General features: G+C 43.2%; 1 protein-coding gene across 3 annotated transcripts in view; it reads left to right on the top strand.

The window, feature by feature from the left end:
- Positions 1-21,660, top strand: part of phf21b (PHD finger protein 21B) — a 160,549-nt gene that overhangs the window by 74,953 nt on the left and 63,936 nt on the right. The window contains exon 1 of one of the 3 annotated variants that reach the window (XM_060903103.1): positions 453-490. The exons of the other annotated variants lie outside the window; for them this stretch is intronic. The gene's annotated coding sequence lies outside the window, so the exon portion shown is untranslated. Of the gene's footprint in view, positions 1-452; positions 491-21,660 lie in introns of those variants that run through there. 3 annotated transcript variants of the gene reach the window in all.

Genomic DNA, 21,660 nt, shown 5'->3' with positions numbered 1-21,660 from the left:
CTTTAGAGAAGAGTGATCTCTTTGATGCTGCAGGTCTCTGTTTCCAATCTAACTGATTTGGAAACTATCAGCATTTCAGCTTATAAATTTCCCTAGTGAGGAAAGCAATGCATATAAAATGAAGCCTGTCGTATTTATCCATGTTTTTTCCTCCTCCTCCTCCTCCTCCTCCTCCTCCTCCACTCTCTCTTTCTCTCTTTCACGCACACACTGAATATACACACATTCCATTAGGCCTGAGTCAAGTGACAATATATTCGTTTTCCAATTTTTCTCACATGACTCCCAGGATACTGCATGTGCATACAGGCATGAGATTACAATGGCAACAGGTATAAATATCGCTGTAAAGACAAGCGTGTGAGAGAAAACACAGTTCGTGAGCAGATATATTTTAAATATGACAAATGTCAGTTTGTAATGATAAACATAAAACAAGAAGAGAATGAGAGAGAAAGAAAACAAGAAACAGCTTAAAGACGTAGTGAAGGTAAATACCTCCTCCGTTTTATGAAGCTGAGATTTAAATAGAAATTTCTAGCAGCAAAAGCGCTGTGTGACGATTACGATGCAAGTTCAGAAAACCAGTTACCGGTCTCGGTCTCTGTCGGATTTGACGTGACGGGAAGCGTTTTTGCAGATCGAGTAAACGTTACATGTGTAAATTGCTTCGGTGCTGCTTTCTAAAGGTGTGACAAAGGAATGGTGGAAAAGGCAATTCATTAGGTCTTCAATTCATTACGTGTCAGTGTAATTTCAGCACGAGCTACAATTCATTATGTGGTGCGAGTCAATTTCCACTCTTGTTTGGTGGCAGGTTTATATATCCAGCCTTGACGATTTCTCCTACCGAACCCAAGGATGTTTGAAAGAAGTGGTGAAAAAAAAAAGCCTAATTAAAACAAAGTGTGTGCTTCATGATAGGTGCATAATTGCTGCAGTGAATCAGGGTGTGTAATTGAGGTCGATTTTTTTCGTTTCCTATTACAGGTTGTCCTGTAAATGGATATATTTGCATTTTGTGTTGTTGTCTACAGACTACCATGCTGACAGCACGGTGTCAGCCAGAATCCCTTTTTTCAGATTCATTTCAGCGTCCCAGTGTGACAACCTTTTAACAACATGATGGCATAATGAGGTTTTTTTAGAACTCAGTAATGCTGGCTGCTCTGTGAATTGTAAGTGAAGCAACTAATGTTTTTTTTTTTAATCTGCATATCTAAGACCATAACCATATACAGACCTTTTTAGGTTATGTATACGTCGCATTCCAGGAAAAGCAGCAGTTTTTGGCATATACGGTATATCCTTCTCCGAAATCTGAGCATGCTTGTAAGCCAAGATCTCGCTGCTTTAGTGACGTGGCTCATTATTGGTGGAACGAGCTCCATCTTCAGCTCTGATGTTCTTATATCGTCTCTGAATTTGTCACTAACTCCAGAATACTGAATACTCCAGGCAGCATGAATCGCTAGTCTTTTACATTATGAATCACGTCATGGTGACTGCAAAATGACTCAAGATCCGTTGCATTGCTTTTAGATGGATATATAAATATAGTTCATGCTGCACATATAATCTCTTAGCAGGTCTCCACTTTTGTCACTTAAAACTCTGATGTGCTAGGAAGCTTTGCTGTTGCATTATTGAGATCCTTTGTGAGCAGCGTAATGACCGTCTGAAGTGAGAAACACCTTTCTTTGTTTCCTCCCAAAGGCATTATTAGGCACAGCTAAGGAGGACGATAAATAGAGAGAGTCATCTGAAGGCACAAAGTGAAGTTGTTAAACGATTCTCTGGAGCGTGCTAGTGCATGCAGAGAAGTGCGATGGCTCTAGTTCACTGAAACTCAGGGCCTGTCTCATTGTACCATCTATGAGTCTATGAGTTCCCTGTCTCTTTCTCGCCCCTCCTGTCCTTCCTCATGTCGATTTCCTCTGTTCCTGTTGTCTGACAACAATTAATGGCCTTTGCGGGAGCTTCTCTGGGCCCCTTGGTTTGTATTGAGTGTCCGTTCACCTTGTCCCGGGCAGGCTGCAACATGAAGGCTCTTGTTCTTAGTGTGCCTGTTTGTCACTGAGAAAGAGGTGGCCATGCCTGGCACTAAATTGCCACCTGCTATGAGCAAATTAAATATTGAATCGTGCTATTGACTCAGAGATCTAATTTGAAGCGATTGTGGATGAGCAATAATGGTGCACAGAAAGAGACTAGGTGTTTTCTTGTGCACTACAGGCTTCCTGTTAGAGGAGAGAAGAGCATCTGGATGAGGGATGGTATAGTCGGTCCATGTTACCTGGTTTGTATTCTTGGGTTTCATGTGACGTCACATCCGCCTCATTAGTTGTTCAAAACTTTAGCTGGTGGTCTACCAAAGCTGAGCTGACAAAGCGTTTGTATGGAGAAGATGCATTGCTCGCATGAAAAATGTGTTGTTTTAGGTTGTTCGACTCGATCAAATCGTGAAACTGATAAAAGTTTCTTCAGGGTTCCCCATGAACTAATAAAAAAGGGTGAATGAACACAGGATTTCACAAAAAGACGTCGAGAAAGATGGCTTTTGAACCTCTCAGTGAAATTAAAGGGAGTTGAGTCGAAGCATGCTTGAGTTTGCAGTGATCACTTGGTGAAAGGTTCGTATCGCCCTCTCAGCTCTGTCCTTAGTGTTTTCCAAGCACTTTTCTTGCTATGTGTCGTTATTTTACGGTGCTTTTTTTTTTAGTCACGAAGTGCTAAAGTCCCCAGCTGTTTTTGTTCACTCCTCCTCACAAAGTCCATATGCATGAAGGTCGTGACAAAATTTTTCCCCAGCCGTACAGTTACAATGTGCCGTGATCACGTCTCCGTCTTGTTTAACTAAGATCCAGGTCTTTAAAGGGGTTTCTGATGATCTTTGTGAATGATTTAGCTGAGAGATAAGAGCCAACACAAGTGAGAACCAAGCCAACTGTTGTTTGTTTACACTTCAACTTGCAGCACTTCGTTGTAAAGACGCGAACGAAAAGCTTAAAAATATACTTACACGGGCAAAAACAATACAGGATTCATTCGGCAGCGACTTGATACCGAGGTCCTTTACCCAGCCACATACAAAAAAGTTGTAAGCCTCCATACTCTTCCACGCTTTCATCTGTTTTGCGGTGTAGAAGGACGTCTGCAACACCAGATAGTTCGAGATGTCGGGGAACTCGACTGAAGGGTAGTTTTCGAGATCGTATGACAAATCCTTCTTTCCCAGACTGTAGGGGTCGATTCCATTGCACACAGCAATCTCCTGAATATATCTAAAGCGAGCAGTGGCTTCTAGATTACGAGCGTACTCTGATAAGTTATCGCTAGTTGTTTGCACTACAGCAGCCATTTTGGTTTGCTAGACTGCCAGCTATTTCACTTCCGGTAAAACCGCTAAGACAAGTCACGTGACTGAAATCCAAGAATACTGGGAAAGGCGGAGCTTAAACATAACCTTGCTGATGGATGTGTGTTTGTTGGGAGATTGGTGCCAGTTTGTTCACAAGGATGTGAGAAAGATCCTAGCCATGGAGCGACAGATTAAATGCGTGTGTCCACAGAGATATAGATCCTTGAATATGGAGAGCATTAGTTACATATAAGACATGAACTCCTTCTTGTCAAGGAGAGGGAAATGAAAAATATCTGCGAATAATCCTGCTCATAGGAGACTGGCATATAGGCGTCGTTGCTTTGCTTTTCCAACAGCTGAACCATATCTGACAGAAGAACCAGTGAAGAACAGGTTTCAACAGGAGGGACTGAGACAACAGCATAATGACTTTGCTGAAGTGTGCATTCCTCCTGTGGCTGCACATTGCAATACCAATAACCTCTCCATGCTCCTGGCAAGCCCCTGCAAGGCAGTGAGAATCAGACACTGTCCCTCATCTCATGTACCGCCTCTCCAGCAGATCCCAGCACATCACGCCTGTTCTGCCAGGAATGAAATGAACATTCAGATCCTCCGTGTCAATATTTGCCGATGGGCTCTGTTCAGCGCTCTGATATTGGAAGCTGCCGTCACGCTCTAGAGGGCAAACGACTACACGGCAACTCACCATCACACATTAATAACAGGAAGACTATAGATGGGAAAAGCAAGACTATTTCACTTTCTTCGCTGTCAGCATCCAAACGTGTTGCACTAAGCTATTGCTAGCACCCAAACAACATCGTTGAAGAACCCAGCGCAAATATAGGAAAAGCTGGGCAGCGATCAATTAACTCAGGTGTGCTTAATGTACTGAATGAAGTGAAGACTATAATAAAAATGGAACAGCCTACTGTGGGAGCCACTGGGCTTCTCTATTGATAGAAAAGAGAGAGGAGAAGAAAAGAGAGAATGGCTGTAATGTAGGGCTGCAGAGGGGACTCGTGGTTAATTAAGACTGAGAATCCAATTGGAGCAGCATGTTGTATAGTCTTATCTCAGATCTCCCAGGTTCAGTGAGTCAAGGCCCACGTTTTCCGTTCCTTCTCCAGTGCCTCATCAGACACAAACTCAGACTAATTAAATGCTCAGTGCATAAAAGGAGCTGCACACTGTTTTTGTGCCTAGCATACCGTGTGTATATATTCTGTTGTTCTAAACAACGGTTACATGTGCAGTGCTGCCCCCTGCCACAGATTCTGCTCGCACACCCCCCTTCAGCATCTGACATGTCATCCTCATAGTTCCCCCCCCAACACACACACACACACACACACACATATACATACATCTCATCGTTCATTAACACACTGAACTCAGGACCGCACATCTCACTTTACCTCGCCCATTTGCACTATTCCGCACTACCTCATCTTAACAGCTGCTAGTATGTTTATACTGCTTATTTCATGTTTCATGTTTACCTGCTATACCTCAAGTGCCCTTGACTGTTTGGTTATTTGTACCAATTTGTGTGTGTGTGTGTGTGTGTGTGTGTATGAGTGTTTAGTCTAGTTACTATCTAGAATGTTTATACTGTTTATATTGTCTGTTTGAGTGTTTAGTCTGTCTTGTTGTTATCTAGTGTTTATACTGTTTATATTGTCTGAGTGTTTAGTCTATGTCTTGTTGTTATCTAGTGTTTATACTGTTTATTTATTCTGTTTATATTGTTTGAGTGTTTAGTCTAGTTCATATCTAGAGTGTTTTATACTGTTTATATTGTCTGAGTGTTTAGTCTGTGTGTAGTTATCTAGTGTTTATACTGTTTATTTATTCTGTTTATATTGTTTGAGTGTTTAGTCTGCCTAGTTCCTATCTAGAGTGTTTATACTGTTTATATTGTTTGTTTTTTCAATTATTCTATTTTTATTCTATTTGTATTTATTGCATCGCCAGTTTGCACCGTGGGTCAGAGAGGACTGATATTTCATCTGTGCTGTATGTCGAGCATGTATAGCATATTTGACAATAAAGTTGACTTGACTTGACTTGACTTGACTGGAACCCTGGTGCATTTTCCTTTTTGGTGTGGTTTGTTTGGCCAGGTAAGAACACGGGACGTGTACTTGGGTGCAGAACAAATGAACCCTCATGAGCAAATTGGTTTCAGTCTGGCTCCAAGAGACCTCCAGCACAATGAGATACAATTCGATTCTGAATCAACCTGATTGCAGGAAGTGAATCAAACATACTGCATTTTGGGTTTGGCAGCGTTTTTCTGAGCTGCTTAACTGAGCCACGAAGCACAAACTGAGCTGTATCGCTGCAGAAATGCCATGTGTTGAATGAATAACTTTATTTAAAACATAAGTTGATCAGCAGAGCTGGTAGGGTCGTCCATGTACAGATACAAATAATTACAAATACAAAAAACTAAAAATGTATACAATCTTTTAAAAAACCCTTAAACGTAAACAGCCTTTCAGATTTTTAAAGTTTAGGTCATAAAAATAATTTTCCCCGACACCCAATTATTCTTGTTTAGTGGACTGAAAGCTACTGAATTTGAATCACAGACTTCCAATTTTATTATAATTTTTTTTAAATGGAGCAATTAATGTATTTAAGGCCACGTGGCCCTAAATTCTCCGCTATTTTTTCCTGCTTCACCATGACCCAATTCAAGATACTACGTCATGCATCACGTAGTGGGCTTTCCCTGTTCACGCAAGGCATTGTGGGATACAAATTTGAAACAGGAGAGAAAAATGGAGGATGCGAATGAAACGTGAAAGCCTGACGACAGTAACAGAAAGCGAGAAGAAGAAAAGACGTTATGTTGTGAAGGAAAGGAAACACAGGACCCAACTAATAAATATCGGCGGTCAGTAAGCACCTCAGTGTGAGCAGCTGTTCGTTTAGCGACAGAATGATGGAACTGTCAGTGCACGGTCAAGGTAAACCTGTAGATGGCAGTAATGCAACACTGTGGATGCCAGCTGTTGTAAAACCCAAAAGAGGAAAGTAAACCTGCAGATGCGCACACGGACTTCCTCTGTCTGCTTGACTGCGTGAAGCGAGCGATTTCATGCACATTATTTGCTCAGGAATCTCCTCAAATTAAATAACTTCCCAGCCACAGAATAGCCTGATATTTTGAGATATTACAAAAATAAACATACAGTACATCACAACGACCACATTTCAGAGGGAACTAAATTTCACTGATTTTGTGAAATCGAAAGGACATATAGCTTTAAGATCTGTTGATTATCTGTTAATTATCTTCACATTAAATTATAGTATGCATAACTATTGCCTTTGTCTTTAATTACATTTATAATGACATCAAAATTTATTCTGCTAATATCAAATTTAGCTAGTAAATGCTTGAATTCGTTTAAGTTATTGGCCGTTGATTCCTTGCCAGATAGACCATTCCACGTTATTGCTCCTCTGTATTGTATGGAGTTCCTAGTATACAACCCCGATTCCAAAAAAGTTGGGACAAAGTACAAATTGTAAATAAAAACGGAATGCAATGATGTGGAAGTTTCAAAATTCCATATTTTATTCAGAATAGAACATAGATGACATATCAAATGTTTAAACTGAGAAAATGTATCATTTAAAGAGAAAAATTAGGTGATTTTAAATTTCATGACAACAACACATCTCAAAAAAGTTGGGACAAGGCCATGTTTACCACTGTGAGACATCCCCTTTTCTCTTTACAACAGTCTGTAAACGTCTGGGGACTGAGGAGACAAGTTGCTCAAGTTTAGGGATAGGAATGTTAACCCATTCTTGTCTAATGTAGGATTCTAGTTGCTCAACAGTCTTAGGTCTTTTTTGTCGTATCTTCCGTTTTATGATACGCCAAATGTTTTCTATGGGTGAAAGATCTGGACTGCAGGCTGGCCAGTTCAGTACCCGGACCCTTCTTCTACGCAGCCACGATGCTGTAATTGATGCAGTATGTGGTTTGGCATTGTCATGTTGGAAAATGCAAGGTCTTCCCTGAAAGAGACGTCGTCTGGATGGGAGCATATGTTGCTCTAGAACCTGGATATACCTTTCAGCATTGATGGTGTCTTTCCAGATGTATAAGCTGCCCACACCACACGCACTAATGCAACCCCATACCATCAGAGATGCAGGCTTCTGAACTGAGCGCTGATAACAACTTGGGTCGTCCTTCTCCTCTTTAGTCCGAATGACACGGCGTCCCTGATTTCCATAAAGAACTTCAAATTTTGATTCATCTGACCACAGAACAGTTTTCCATTTTGCCACAGTCCATTTGGCCCAGAGAAGATGTCTGCGCTTCTGGATCATGTTTAGATACGGCTTCTTCTTTGAACTATCGAGTTTTAGCTGGCAACGGCGGATGACACGGTGAATTGTGTTCACAGATAATGTTCTCTGGAAATATTCCTGAGCCCATTTTGTGATTTCCAATACAGAAGCATGCCTGTATGTGATGCAGTGCCGTCTAAGGGCCCGAAGATCACGGGCACCCAGTATGGTTTTCCGGCCTTGACCCTTACACACAGAGATTCTTCCAGATTCTCTGAATCTTTTGGTGATATTATGCACTGTAGATGATGATATGTTCAAACTCTTTGCAGTTTTACACTGTCAAACTCCTTTCTGATATTGCTCCACTATTTGTCGGCACAGAATTAGGGGGATTGGTGATCCTCTTCCCATCTTTACTTCTGAGAGCCGCTGCCACTCCAAGATGCTCTTTTTATACCCAGTCATGTTAATGACCTATTGCCAATTGACCTAATGAGTTGCAGTTTGGTCCTCCAGCTGTTCCTTTTTTGTACCTTTAACTTTTCCAGCCTCTTATACCCCTTTTCCACCAAATCAGTTCCAGGGCTGGTTTGGGGCCAGTGCTGGTGCTGGTTCACAACTCGTTCAACTTGCGAGCCAGCTGAGAACCAGTTTGCTTTTCCATAGCTTGTGGTGCTAAGGGGAGCCACGTCATTACGTCGCTGTATACGCCAGTTACATTGCTGTATACATCAGTTATGTCGCTGCGTTTGCATAAAGCTTGGCGCAAATATTGAAGCAACAACAACACGGAGAAGAAGAAGAAGCAGCAACAACAACAATAATGGATGACTTCGCGTTTGTACAGCTGCTGCTTCTCGTCGCTTAAAAATGGCGACCTTTCGTGGTCTTGCGATTGTTGTTGGTCTTAACAACTCCCCCCCCAGCTGACGTAAGCGGTTCTTTCCTCTGGCCCAGCAGAGAGTTGGTGCTAGCCTGGAACCGGTTTTTCTGGCCCCAGAGCCAGTTCTTTGTCAGTGGAAACAGAAAACCCGATTCCAAACTAAGCACTGGCCCCGAACCAGCCCTGGAACTGCTTTGGTGGAAAAGGGGTATTATTGCCCCTGTCCCAACTTTTTTGAGATGTGTTGCTGTCATGAAATTTCAAATGAGCCAATATTTGGCATGAAATTTCAAAATGTCTCACTTTCGACATTTGATATGTTGTCTATGTTCTATTGTGAATACAATATCAGTTTTTGAGATTTGTAAATTATTGCATTCTGCTTTTATTTACAATTTGTACTTTGTCTCAACTTTTTTGGAATCGGGGTTGTATGTATTTTTGTTAAGATACATTTTTCAGGAACTTTGGAGCACATTACATTCACCGGCCACTTTATTAGGAACACCCCTAGACATGCAGTTTTATGCAGTTCTCTAATCAGCTGATCCCTTGACAGCAGCACAATGCATACGATGATGCAGATACAAATCAAGAGCTTCAGTTAATGTTCACCTCAAACATCAGAATGGGAAAAATTGTGATCTCTTATGGCCCTTTTCCACTACCCTTTTTCAGCTCACTTCAGCTTGCTTCAGCTCACTTCAGCCCGACACGGCTCGCGTTTCGACTACCTTAGAGCAGCACGACTCAGCTCGCTTCAGCCCTGCTTAGCACCCAAAACTCGCACGGTTTTGGAGTGGGGCTGAAGTGAGTCAAACCGAGCCGAGTGGGGCTAGGGGCGTGAGGAGACACTCCCCTGTGCAATGATTGGTGAGCAGGAGTGTCCTCACATGCCCCCACATGCCCCACGAGCACGCTGGGATCTGTAAACACCGTAAACCCAGAAGAAGAAGAATTATGAATTACGAGAATTTCTGAAGCCTTATGCGCCTCGCCTCATCTATACGCTCTTGCCAGTATCTGTTGGCGTTGTCGGTGACAACAAGCCACAGCACCAAGACCAGCAACACTAATGACTCCATGTCCTCCATGTTTATTGTTTACTATCCGGGGCGTGAGACTACCGCTTAAAAGCTCACTGATGTCACTGTTTGCGCCGCCTAACGACATCACATGATGTCCACCCACTTTCGCTAACTCCACCCAATGTGTCCACCCACTTCCAGCCAGCACGGTTCAGCGCGGTTGTAGTCAAAATGCAACTCCAACAGCCCCACTCAGCTCAACTCAGCCCAACTCAGCACCGCACGGTTCAGCCCAACTCAGCCGCGTTGGTAGTGGAAAAGTGGCAAAAGTGTGACTTTCACTGTGGCATGGGTGTTGGTGCCAGATGGACTGGTTTGAGTATTTCAGAAACCGCTGAGCTCCTGGGGTTTTCACACACACAAAAAAAATCTCTCGAGTTTACATAGAATGGTGCGAAAAACAAAAAACATTGAGTGGGTGACGGTTCTGTGGATGAAAACAAACACCTTGTTGATAAGAGAGGTCAGAGGAAAATGGCCAGATTGGTTCAAGCTGCCAAGAAGGACTTAGTAACTCATAGCAACTCTTTCCAACTGTGGTGAGCAGAAAAGCATCTCAGCACGCAACAGCAGAAGACCACATTGGGTTCCACTCCTGCAGCCAAGAACAGGAATCTTAGAATCAAGAACAAGTTCATATTAAAGTGGCCGGTGAGAGTATTTCTCTTTAAATGGTTAACCAAGAAGCAATATTATCAATAAAATTTAAACATGACCAGACTACAGTTTCTCAGCCGCCAATTCAGCTTCAGCAGAGGCCTTTCTCTGAAGAGGCAGCTTCAATCACAGTCAGTCAGCAGCGTAGCGGTCACGTCAGTCATTTAATGGTTGCTGTTGGTTTTGGTACCCGCCCTCTTCAGAGCCGAGACACCAACTTACTGCTTCAGGCACAGGGAACAGAGGCAGGGGGATCCTATTGTCTCAACTCATCTGAGGGTTTACACAGGAAGTTTTATAAAAATTATATGAAAAATGCCTTTTATAACTCTGATATGAGGCACGTCTTTTTATTGCGGTAGCAAAACTGGATTGCTTGCAGAGAATTTTATCATTCCTACTCTGTCTCTACTCAGACATATTTAAAAGAAAATAATAAATAAATAAGAGATTCACACCTCAAGAGATCCTAAGTAGATTGACCACTGCTGTAGTAATGTTGAAACTGCCTAATGCTTCGAGCTAATTCAGACTGCCTGCTGATCTGGTTGTTTATTCACGACAGATGATGGCTGGAGTTCAGGATTAAGAGCTAGTTGGGGATTTACCGGCTGTCCGTGGGATTCGTTAATAAATGAGGGCTCTAGGGGTGGCATAAGAAAGTTACAACCAGTGCTTTTTTTGTTTGTTTCTTTGTGGTGCCCTGTTGCATAGTAAGCTCCTTTCTCCTGCATCTCTTAAAGTAATAACGCCTCTCTTAGAGAAAAAAAAAGTCTGTCTGTGTTTGGAGTTGCAGCATGTCCTGCTGGGTGCTGGTACACTCGAGTACAAGGGCAGCTCTCGCCTCTGTGTGGCTGCATCTTTGTAGATGCATCTGTCCCTGCTCTATTGTTTGGAGGAGTCCATCTGCTGGCCTCTCTCCACCACAAAAAAAAAAAAAGCGATCCCCCCTCCCTCCTCCTTCTCACTCTCGTGTCCCAAAGCCTGCTGCTTGCACAGGCAACCCCCTCAACTCCCCTCCCCCTCCTATCAGAGTGTGCCAGCTGTCCCATTTCCCTCTCATCCCCTCCCTTTCTCTCTCCCTCTCTCTTTCTCCACCAACTCTCTTGTCCTTCCAGTCCCCCCATGCCTTCGAGGCCTTGCTCCCACAGGAGCCATAACACAGCGATATAGAGTGGATAGAGGCAGACGATCCGTGCAGTACAACACGGCAATAAAAGACTCGAGCAGAACTCTTTAACTGCTATCGAGAAAGTCACACTCTGATATGTTCTTTTCGATAACTGGATTCAGCAGCAGGCAAAAGTCTTACCCCCTGTACATCTAAAACATGGACTTTCGCTTCACTTTTACTAAATCACGTCTACTCCAGGGCGGCACGGTGGTGTAGTGGTTAGCGCTGTCGCCTCACAGCAAGAAGGTCCGGGTTCGAGCCCCGTGGCCGGCGAGGGCCTTTCTGTGTGGAGTTTGCATGTTCTCCCCGTGTCCGCGTGGGTTTCCTCCGGGTGCTCCGGTTTCCCCCACAGTCCAAAGACATGCAGGTTAGGTTAACTGGTGACTCTAAATTGACCGTAGGTGTGAATGTGAGTGTGAATGGTTGTCTATGTGTCAGCCCTGTGATGACCTGGCGACTTGTCCAGGGTGTACCCCGCCTTTCGCCCGTAGTCAGCTGGGATAGGCTCCAGCTTGCCTGCGACCCTGTAGAACAGGATAAAGCGGCTAGAGATAATGAGATGAGATGAGACGTCTACTCCGAAACCGTCGTCTTGTCCCATCTCGGTGTGTGGAAGTGACACTCGTGAGTACTGATCACTGTATCCTGAGGCTGCTGTAAAATTAGATGTATAATCAGTCTCCATGAGTTTGATAAATTCAAACCATAATAAAAGCTTTCAGAATGATAAAAAGTATTCATTTCAATGGTGATGGCAAGAAAGAGTTAGAGTCAGGCATCGAGCTGCCGTAATCTTAGCAGATGCCGTTCGTCTTTCCTGAACAAACAAGTTAATAGTGGCATTTGCCTGGACCACACTGGGGATTATTACAGTGCTTCAGGCCTGCAAGATCCATCCCAAAAGCCTCAGGCCTCATGGCTTGCAGTAAAAACACTGCCGCACTGCTACCACACATAAAACATGGATCAAGGATTGTGCTGGAAAAGAAAACGAAAACTACTGGAACTTAAGAGAAGAGAGAAAGAGAGAGTGATGGAACTTTTGTGAAGCAGCAATTATCGACATAAACCAGACAGTAATTAATACTACATGTATTAATGTACACAGAGCCTGTGCCATTTCTCTTCTTATTATTACCTCTCTTTAGGAGGCAATACTATGAATGATCAGTGTCTCCATGGCTCCATAGCTCTGCTCATGCTGTTCACTTCATATAGAAAATTTGACCTTTCTGTGGTCGCTGATTGTTGCCATGGTGAGTCAATAGGCTCCAGCGGGCTGCAGTCTCCCCGGGCCGGGCTGGTCGAGGACGGAGGTGAGCAAATAAATGTCCTCATTATGTCAGAGGCTGCAGATTCCATATCGCTCCCTTCAGAGTCACTCCTAGTGCAGTGTGATAGTAAACGCCCCTGTGCACACAGTCAAAGCAACAGAACCATTCCGGCTTATTTTACTGGCTGTGCTGATAACAGGGGCGGCAATTTATTTCTGCTGCGATGATGATACACTTTTGAGGGTTGGATAAGGAAAAAAAAAAAACCAACATTTTTTTTTTGACAAGGGCCTTCGCTACTTAATATAATGTCATACCAGAAAACATTGCAGTCATGTTAGCCTACAGTGAATACCATAGAGCTAAAAGAGAAGGACTTTCCAAAAATCCAGTCTGACTCCATTCACACTCTGACTTTATATTTGCCTGAAGGCTACATTTAATGTATCAGGAAAGCAAGAATGAGGGGTTGATAAGAGCAAAGAAGTAGGAGCTGTGTGCTCAGGGAAAGATGACTTGAATGTGCCTTGCCTGCTAGTCGATCCTGGCAGTCACATGCACTGCTCAAAGTAGAGCAGCAGAACAATCCTGCTGTCAATCATTAACATGACAAACCTTCCAAATACCTCTCCTCAGTTTTTTCCTCATAGGTCCCTGATGAACAGTTGGAGGATGAAGTGAAAGTGTAGCGTTGTGCGAGAAAGGAAGGAATGTAAAATGCATCAGGTTGAGCTGCTGAATGTTTGATGACACCGAGGGCCCTTCAGACCTTGTTTGCATGCATTAGTGATCGTCTCTGGACCCTGGCTCGGCCAGATGCAATTTCCAATGCTACGGAGGGCGCTGACCTCCAACGAGCTGCTCTGAAGCTAAGCTTAGTGTGGCCCTGATTATGTTTTCATAGGCACGAGTCTGTTGCTTCTAGGCTCCTCACATCCACAGGGAGCAGCTCAGATCATTTCAAACCCTCCACTTTTCAGTGCAGATACAATATGAATTTGTTGCAAGATTGCTTATGTATTAATTGAGCTCATTCAGGTCTTAATATATCCTGAGATTTATGACATCGACATTATACCTGTCTTTGCATTGCAGGTTTTTTTTTCTTGGACAGACTTAAGAGTCCTGTCCAGCTAAACATATGCACAAGTGCCGGACTGATTTGTCTTATTTGTTATTTTTATAGCGCTTTTCACCCGAACAGTGTGATCCATCCCAGTAAGGTAACGAATCTGTGATCCTACATTTTGTTGTTGTTTTTGTCTGTTGGTATCACAGTTAGGAATTATGTACAACATACAGTATGCGGAACTGCGAGTTGGCCTAGTGATTAGCATGTCCGCCTCTTGACTGGGAGATCGCGAGTTCTACTCCCGGTCGGGTCATACCAAAGACCATCATAAAAATGGTACCTACTACCATCTGGCAAGGCACGCTGTAATACAGATGTGAGGAGGGAGTCAAACTCCTGTGGTTACCATAGAACTAGCCCCCACCACTGTCAAAAGTCAAAGCCCTTCCTGTGTCAGGACCTGGTTTTCCCAGGCAGTCCTCCTGTCCTAGTACTAACCAGGCCCTTAGGCGCATTGGGTGGCGTCGATCTCCATTTCTATAGCCTTTGGCGTCTCGCCTATACAACTAGGGTTACAGTGGGGGGCTGGTCCTCTGGTAATTGTGAGAGCTTGACTCCCCACTCGCATCTGTATTGCAGCATGCCTTGCTAGACGGTGGTAGGTACCATTTTTATGATGGTCTTTGGTATGACCCGACCGCAAGCAGAACTCAAAATCTCCTGGTTGAGAGGTGGACACGCTAACCACTAGGCCAGCTCATGGTCCCCCCACTGTAACCCTAGCTATATCATAGGAGAGAGACTGAGGGCTATAGAAATGGAGATCGGTGCTGCATCCATGCGCCTCAAAGAGCTGGGTAGTACTGGGACAGGAGACTGCCTGGGAAGACCAGATCCTGGTGTGGGAGGGACTTTGACTACAGTATGTGGTGCATTACATAGCCAAAAGAACACCATTTAACTTTTAGCTCCTTGTATTTTTATTATATTTGAGTACTGGCTTAAAAAGTTTGCACTCAGCACTGATGCTATACGATATCATCACTATAATATATTAGTGCTTCACTTTGATCACTCGCCATTACTGCTGCAGGCCAACAAACTGTTTCTTGTTCTTAATAATTCACCCTGTGAAGGAGATGAGTGACACTGCCACACACGTTTTAATGTTAAATAAGCTATTTCCATGTTGGCTTTATTTCATCTCATCTCATTATCTCTAGCCGCTTTATCCTTCTACAGGGTCGCAGGCAAGCTGGAGCCTATCCCAGCTGACTACGGGCGAAAGGCAGGGTACACCCTGGACAAGTCGCCAGGTCATCACAGGGCTGACACATAGACGCAGACAACCATTCACACTCACACCTACGGTCAATTTAGAGTCACCAGTTAACCTAACCTGCATGTCTTTGGACTGTGGGGGAAACCGGAGCACCCGGAGGAAACCCATGCGGACACGGGGAGAACATGCAAACTCCGCACAGAAAGGCCCTCGCCGGCCCTGGGGCTCCAACCCAGGACCTTCTTGCTGTGAGGCGACAGCGCTAACCACTACACCACCGTGCCGCCCGGCTTTATTTCATGTCATGAAAAAAACTCATTTGTGAAATATGAGTAGTATTTTGCTGCTCACGCCACTCACTAGTCCCCATCCCCCCACCTCCAGAGACCACATCCTACATTCACAGGTACTGTAATGTGATGAAAAGCAGACACAGGTAATCAACCAGGGTACGAATAAGTCTGGATTTGAAAACCATTAATACACCTCTTTGCCATTTGCCGTTTCATGTCTAAATATTGCTCGATACTATGACTGTTTTAAAGGCACAACACTGTCGAGGATTAAAAGTAGTTAATATATTCTTCGAGCAGTGAGCCCTCTCTGATTGTGTCATGGGATTTGCAGCACCTGGTGCACTGTGGTACTTCCTGGTTTTGTGGTCTCTCCTCTGCTTGAAGATGATGGGAGATGACAGGAAGCAGGCGGGGTCTCTTGTAATGAATCTCTGACTAAGCGGGAGGGAAAGGTTCACAGTGACTCCACTGGCTTGTCATACACTGAAGATGCATTAAATGCTTTGAGAAATATAAGCAGCAGTTAAGCACAGCAGCATTATAACATTCGGTTGTCATTTCTGCAAGGCCACCGGTTTCAAAATAAGACCCGGTTTTATTGCTTAGTATTTGTTTGCTAAAATACACAAAGGCTTAATGGACTATTGAAATTTTAATTTAGTCCCATTGACATTTGTTATTTATATTTCAAATGCTTTAGTAATGGTTTGCATTCACTGTACACCCACGCGCACACGCTTGATGGAAGCTCCTGGGCTTGACAGATATGAGATGTGACGATTTGACTGTAATAAGCAGAGGGGAGTATCTCACTCTGAGAAGTGAAGGGGAATTAGAGGCATGAGATTGAATCATTCTAGTCGGAGAAACTAGTGTCTGTGGTCTGTGATGAGAATAATGTGCCACAACAGGGGATATTTCTACTTTCTACTCTCCTCTCCCCGTGCCTGAATCAGCTCCATACACACATTAGTCCGCTGGGTTACACAGAGTTAAGAAAAACATATTGCAATGCTAATTATTGCTAATGATGCCAGAAAAGCAGTAGACGTCTCTTAATATTCTGTAATGCTAGTCGTACTACTATTCTCGTCACGCTTCAAGTGGCATAGCATTGCCAAAATAAAAAAAAAAGTTCCTTAAACAACATCCCAAAACAAATTTAATTATCTGTTGAATGTTAAATAATACCCAAAATAATGAATGTTTCCATTTCCAACAAGATTTTTTTTTTTCATGATTTGCTTTGGAACATAATGAACTTTTGCATGGAAATTAATGGGACAAGAAGCAAGTAATCTCATTTAATAACTCCCTGCAGATTTCCTGAAAATAACTAGAAACTATTCATCCTTAAACGTGAGGATTATTTCATTAGCCTATTAGAATATTCTTGCTTTACTCTGGGTTTTATTTTATATATATATATATATATATATATATATATATATATATATATATATAGACACACACACAGTGCCTTGCAAAAGTATTCATCCCCCTTGGTGTTTGTCCTGTTTTGTCGCATTACAAGCTGAAAATGGATTTTTGAAGGGTTAGCACCATTTGATTTACACAACATGCCTACCACTTTAAAGGTGCACATTGTTTTTTTATTGTGACACAAACAATAATTAAGATCAAAAAACAGAAATCTGGAGTGTGCATAAGTATTCACCCCTTTCGTACGAAACCCCTAAACAAGAGCTGGTCCAACCAATTCACTTCATAGGTCGCATAATTAATTGATTAAGATCCACCTGTGTGCAATCAAAGTGTCACATGATCTGTCACATGATGTCTGTATAAATCAACCTGTTCTGGAAGGACCCTGACTCTGCAACACTACTAAGCAAGCAACATGAAAACCAAGGGGCACTCCAAACAGGTCAGAGACACAGTTGTGGAAAAATATAGATCAGGGTTGGGTTATAAAAAAAAAAATCCCAAACTTTGAATATCCCAGGGAGCACCATTAAATCCATTACAGCAAAATAGAAAGAATATGTCACCACTACAAACCTGACAAGAGAAGGCCGCCCACCAAAACTCTCAGACCGGGCAAGGAGGGCGTTAATCAGAGATGTAACAAAGACACCAAAGATAACACTGAAGGAGCTGCAGAGATCCACAGCGGAGATGGGAGTATCTGTCCATAGGACCACTTTAAGCTGTACACTCCACAGACCGGGGCTTTATGGAAGAGTGGCCAGAAAAAAAAAGTCATTCCTTAAGAAATCACGTTTGGAGTTTGCCCAACAGCATGTGGCAGACTCCCCAAACACATGGAAGAAGATTCTCTGGTCAGATGAGACAAAAATTGATCTTTGTGGCCATCATGGGAAACGCCATGTGTGGTGCAAACCCAACACCCTGAGAACACCATTCCTACAATGAAGCATGGTGATGGCAGCATCATGCTGTGGGGATATTTTTCATCTGCAGGGACAGGAAAGCTGGTCAGGATTGAAGGAAAGATGGATGGCACTAAATACAGGGCAATTCTGGAGGAAAACCTGTTTGAGTCGGCCGGAGATTTGAGACTGGGATGAAGGTTCACGGTCTAGCAGGACAATGACCCTAAAGATACTGCTAAAGCTACACTGGAATGGTTTAAAGGGAAACATTTAAATATTTTGGAATGGCCTAATCAAAGCCCAGACCTCAATCCAATTGAGAATCTGTGGCATAACTTGAAGATCGCTGTACACCAACGCAACCCATCGAACTTGAAGGAGCTGGAGCAGTTTTGCCTTGAGGAATGGACAAAAATCCCAGTGGCTAGATGTGCTAAGCTAATAGAGACATACCCCAAGAGACTTGCAGCTGTAATTGTAGCAAAAGGTGGTTAATTATTGTTCGTGTCACAATAAAAAAAACAAAAACAATGTGCACCTTTAAAGTGGTAGGCATGTTGTGTAAATCAAATGGTGCTAACGCTCCAAAAATCCATTTTAATTCCAGCTTGTAATGCAGCAAAACAGGACAAACACCAAGGGGGATGAATACTTTTGCAAGGCACGGTGTGAACATAACGACTGAGCAAGAAACGTCCGTTTTCAGCAAAACAAACCGTTCTAGCTTTGTGCCAGACAGTAAAAAGCATTTCTTTGTACTTCTGAACAGCAAAATGCAATAAATTAACTCTCAGCGAAACAAAAGCACATTAATTTTGACTGTGCAGAAAGTTCTGCTCGTGCACCACTTTCACAAAATAACAAAACACCTTTTTCTCCTACGTTAATGTGGTGCATTCCAATGAGTTCATAGTCACAGGAAGGGAAATTAGACCTCAGGCATGTATAATTTGCATTTAAATGGATTTATTGTCTACAGATGGTGTGACGGGCAGCGGCCACACGATCAAATTGTTTTCTGTAGAAAGAAATCAGCAGTCGGGATTTAATTTAGCTTTTACCGTACGTGCTCGCATCAGAAGCTGGAGTGGACAGCGGTGGCATTTGCTGTTTCTGAAGTACTGGAATGAAGGCGATGTAATGTGATGTGATGTGATGTGATGTGCATCTAAACAATGCCAAGGAAACGATATTAATTTAAAAAAATCACACTTATTTATTGACTCATAAAGCTCAAGATAGCTGTTGTTGTCTCTTCTTTCCAGGGCCAGTGCAGCTTTTTGTGTGTCTGCGTGGATTCAGGATGGGTCCTGACTGTTACCATAGCAGCAGTGATGATGATAATAATAATAACAACCTAAAAACACTACACCAGTGCGAACACTTCTGATGAGATGAAGTAAACATTAAAGCAACGTTCTCTCGGTTGTTTTTGCATATTTTTAATATAAGGTTGATTAAAGAGGCATTATTACTCGTGTGGAATAAGAGATCAGCTCAGTAAAACAGCTTTTGCGATAGAAGGTTGCTCGTCAGGTTTATTCCTGCACCAGATGGGCGTGCTTGTTGTTACGCATGCACTTTCAGCTGCACCCTACTCGGGACAAGGTTTCCTGGAAATATGGCGTCTGTCAAATGCCAGATCAAAATACAGCACCCTTCTTTTGTTTGGACTCCATTCACCAACATGGTCTTTGGGCTTTGAAAGGCAGTGCAACAAACTCTCTTAATGGCAGACTTTCTTTTTTTTTTGCTTATGGCTACATTATATCATGTGTTGATTGATTTCCACCATAAGATACCCTGGCATCCAGACACCAGGGTGCATGGGAGGCTGGCCTGGAGCCCAGAGTTTGGCATAAGGATCTTGGTACCCGTTCAGAAGGCTCTGCCAAAACACACACACACACACACACACACACACACACACACACACACACACACGCCCCTGGATTATCTCTTCCTTATGGAAGCACCTTGATTCAAGGCCTTGCTTTCTAGTGCCTTCAGCAGAGATGGCTTCCACCAGAGACAAACTGGTTATTGCAAAACATTGCTCTTTGCATCCTGTCCTAGCAGCCTCTGATATTTGATTGACACGTTGAGGCCTTGCTGATAACATGTCTTGTTTGGCAATCACTGATCTGTACCATTATTCATACACACATTGCTATGATGCAGGAAAAGGTACTCTGTCTCCTGCAGTGAGTTTCCCCCCTCCGGTTTAATTTCAGTCACCCAAGCCATGATACCAGTATGAGACAGTCATTAGTATTGTTCACCATTTCCATCCAATACTGAAAATCTGATGTAATGGAGTTTCATTCTACATTTACTCCATCCATCCATCCATCCATCCATCCATCCATTATCTGTAGCTGCTTATCCTGTCCTACAGGGTCACAGGAAAGCTGGAGCCTATCCCAGCTGACTATGGGCGAGAGGCAGGGTACACCCTGGACAAGTCGCCAGGTCATCGCAGTCTACATTTACTCTATTGCATTTATTTAAATAACTCAACTTGTAAAAGTAGTGCATTGGTGTTAATTTGGGATACGGAGATTATGGATGCCTCGAAATGGGGATTAGTTTTTAACTACTCATAAATTCCAACTGCTCCATAACAATTCATTTTATATGTGTTTATTATTTTTATATATCCTTCTTCTTCTTTTGGCTGCTCCTGTACGTTCAGGGTCACCACAGCGGATCTGTTCCACATATTTTTGATTTGGCATAGGTTTTACACCAGATGCCCTTCCTGACACAACCCTCCCCAATCTATCCAGGCTTGGGACTGGCACTAAGTATGCACTGGCTTGTACAACCCCAGTGGCTGGGTGTTTTCCCTAACCTGCATGTCTTTGGACTGTGGGGGAAACCGGAGCACCCGGAGGAAACCCACACAGACACGGGGAGAACATGCAAACTCCACACAGAAAGGCCCCTGTTGGCTGTGAGGTTCGAACCCGGAACCTTCTTGCTGTGAGGCGACAGCGCTAAGCACTGCAGCACCATGCTGTCCTGTTTAATTTTTATTTATTTGCTTTTAAAAATATATTTACAATAATTTGGCATTATTAATTCGTGCTAGCGGTGCTGGTGCTAATCATTACTCTCACTCAGGATCTTTCTACTTTCTTCTTCTTCTCCTAATATTTTTTAGGATGCTATTTCACCCTCAGTTTTCAACTAAATCATCACCAAGTTTCACATGAAGAATACCTCTGGGCTGAATTATGTTCCTATGACTTTTGGTGGTGAGCTGGATCACTGATCCGGAATGATCCATGAAAAACAGGATTTCTTTTTTTTTTCCAATCACACAACTCTGTCAATTTTCATGATTCTTTCAGTCTTTTTTATTTTATTTTATTTTGTTCAGGACTGCAGGGCGCAACTTTTCCTCACTAAGCATCATTTTCTATCTCTTACTATTCTGGATCTATAGGGTACAGTGACCAGACGTCCCCGTTTGTAGTTAATAATAATAATAATAATAATTATTATTATCTCATCTCATTATCTCTAGCTGCTTTATCCTGTCCTATAGGGTCGCAGGCAAGCTGGAGCCTATCCCAGCTGACTACGGGCGAAAGGCGGGGTACACCCTGGACAAGTCGCCAGGTCATCACAGGGCTGACACATAGACACAGACAACCATTCACACTCACACCTACGCTCAATTTAGAGTCACCAGTTAACCTAACCTGCATGTCTTTGGACTGTGGGGGAAACCGGAGCACCCGGAGGAAACCCACACGGACACGGGGAGAACATGCAAACTCCGCACAGAAAGGCCCTCGCCGGCCACGGGGCTCGAACCCGGACCTTCTTGCTGTGAAGCAACAGCACTAACCACTACACCACCGTGCCGCCTATTATTA

Source organism: Neoarius graeffei, chromosome 21 (genome assembly GCF_027579695.1).
Source record: "Neoarius graeffei isolate fNeoGra1 chromosome 21, fNeoGra1.pri, whole genome shotgun sequence".
Taxonomy (NCBI): domain Eukaryota; kingdom Metazoa; phylum Chordata; class Actinopteri; order Siluriformes; family Ariidae; genus Neoarius; species Neoarius graeffei.
Note: the sequence above shows the minus strand (reverse complement) of the source record. Positions and strands in the feature narration are given on the sequence as shown.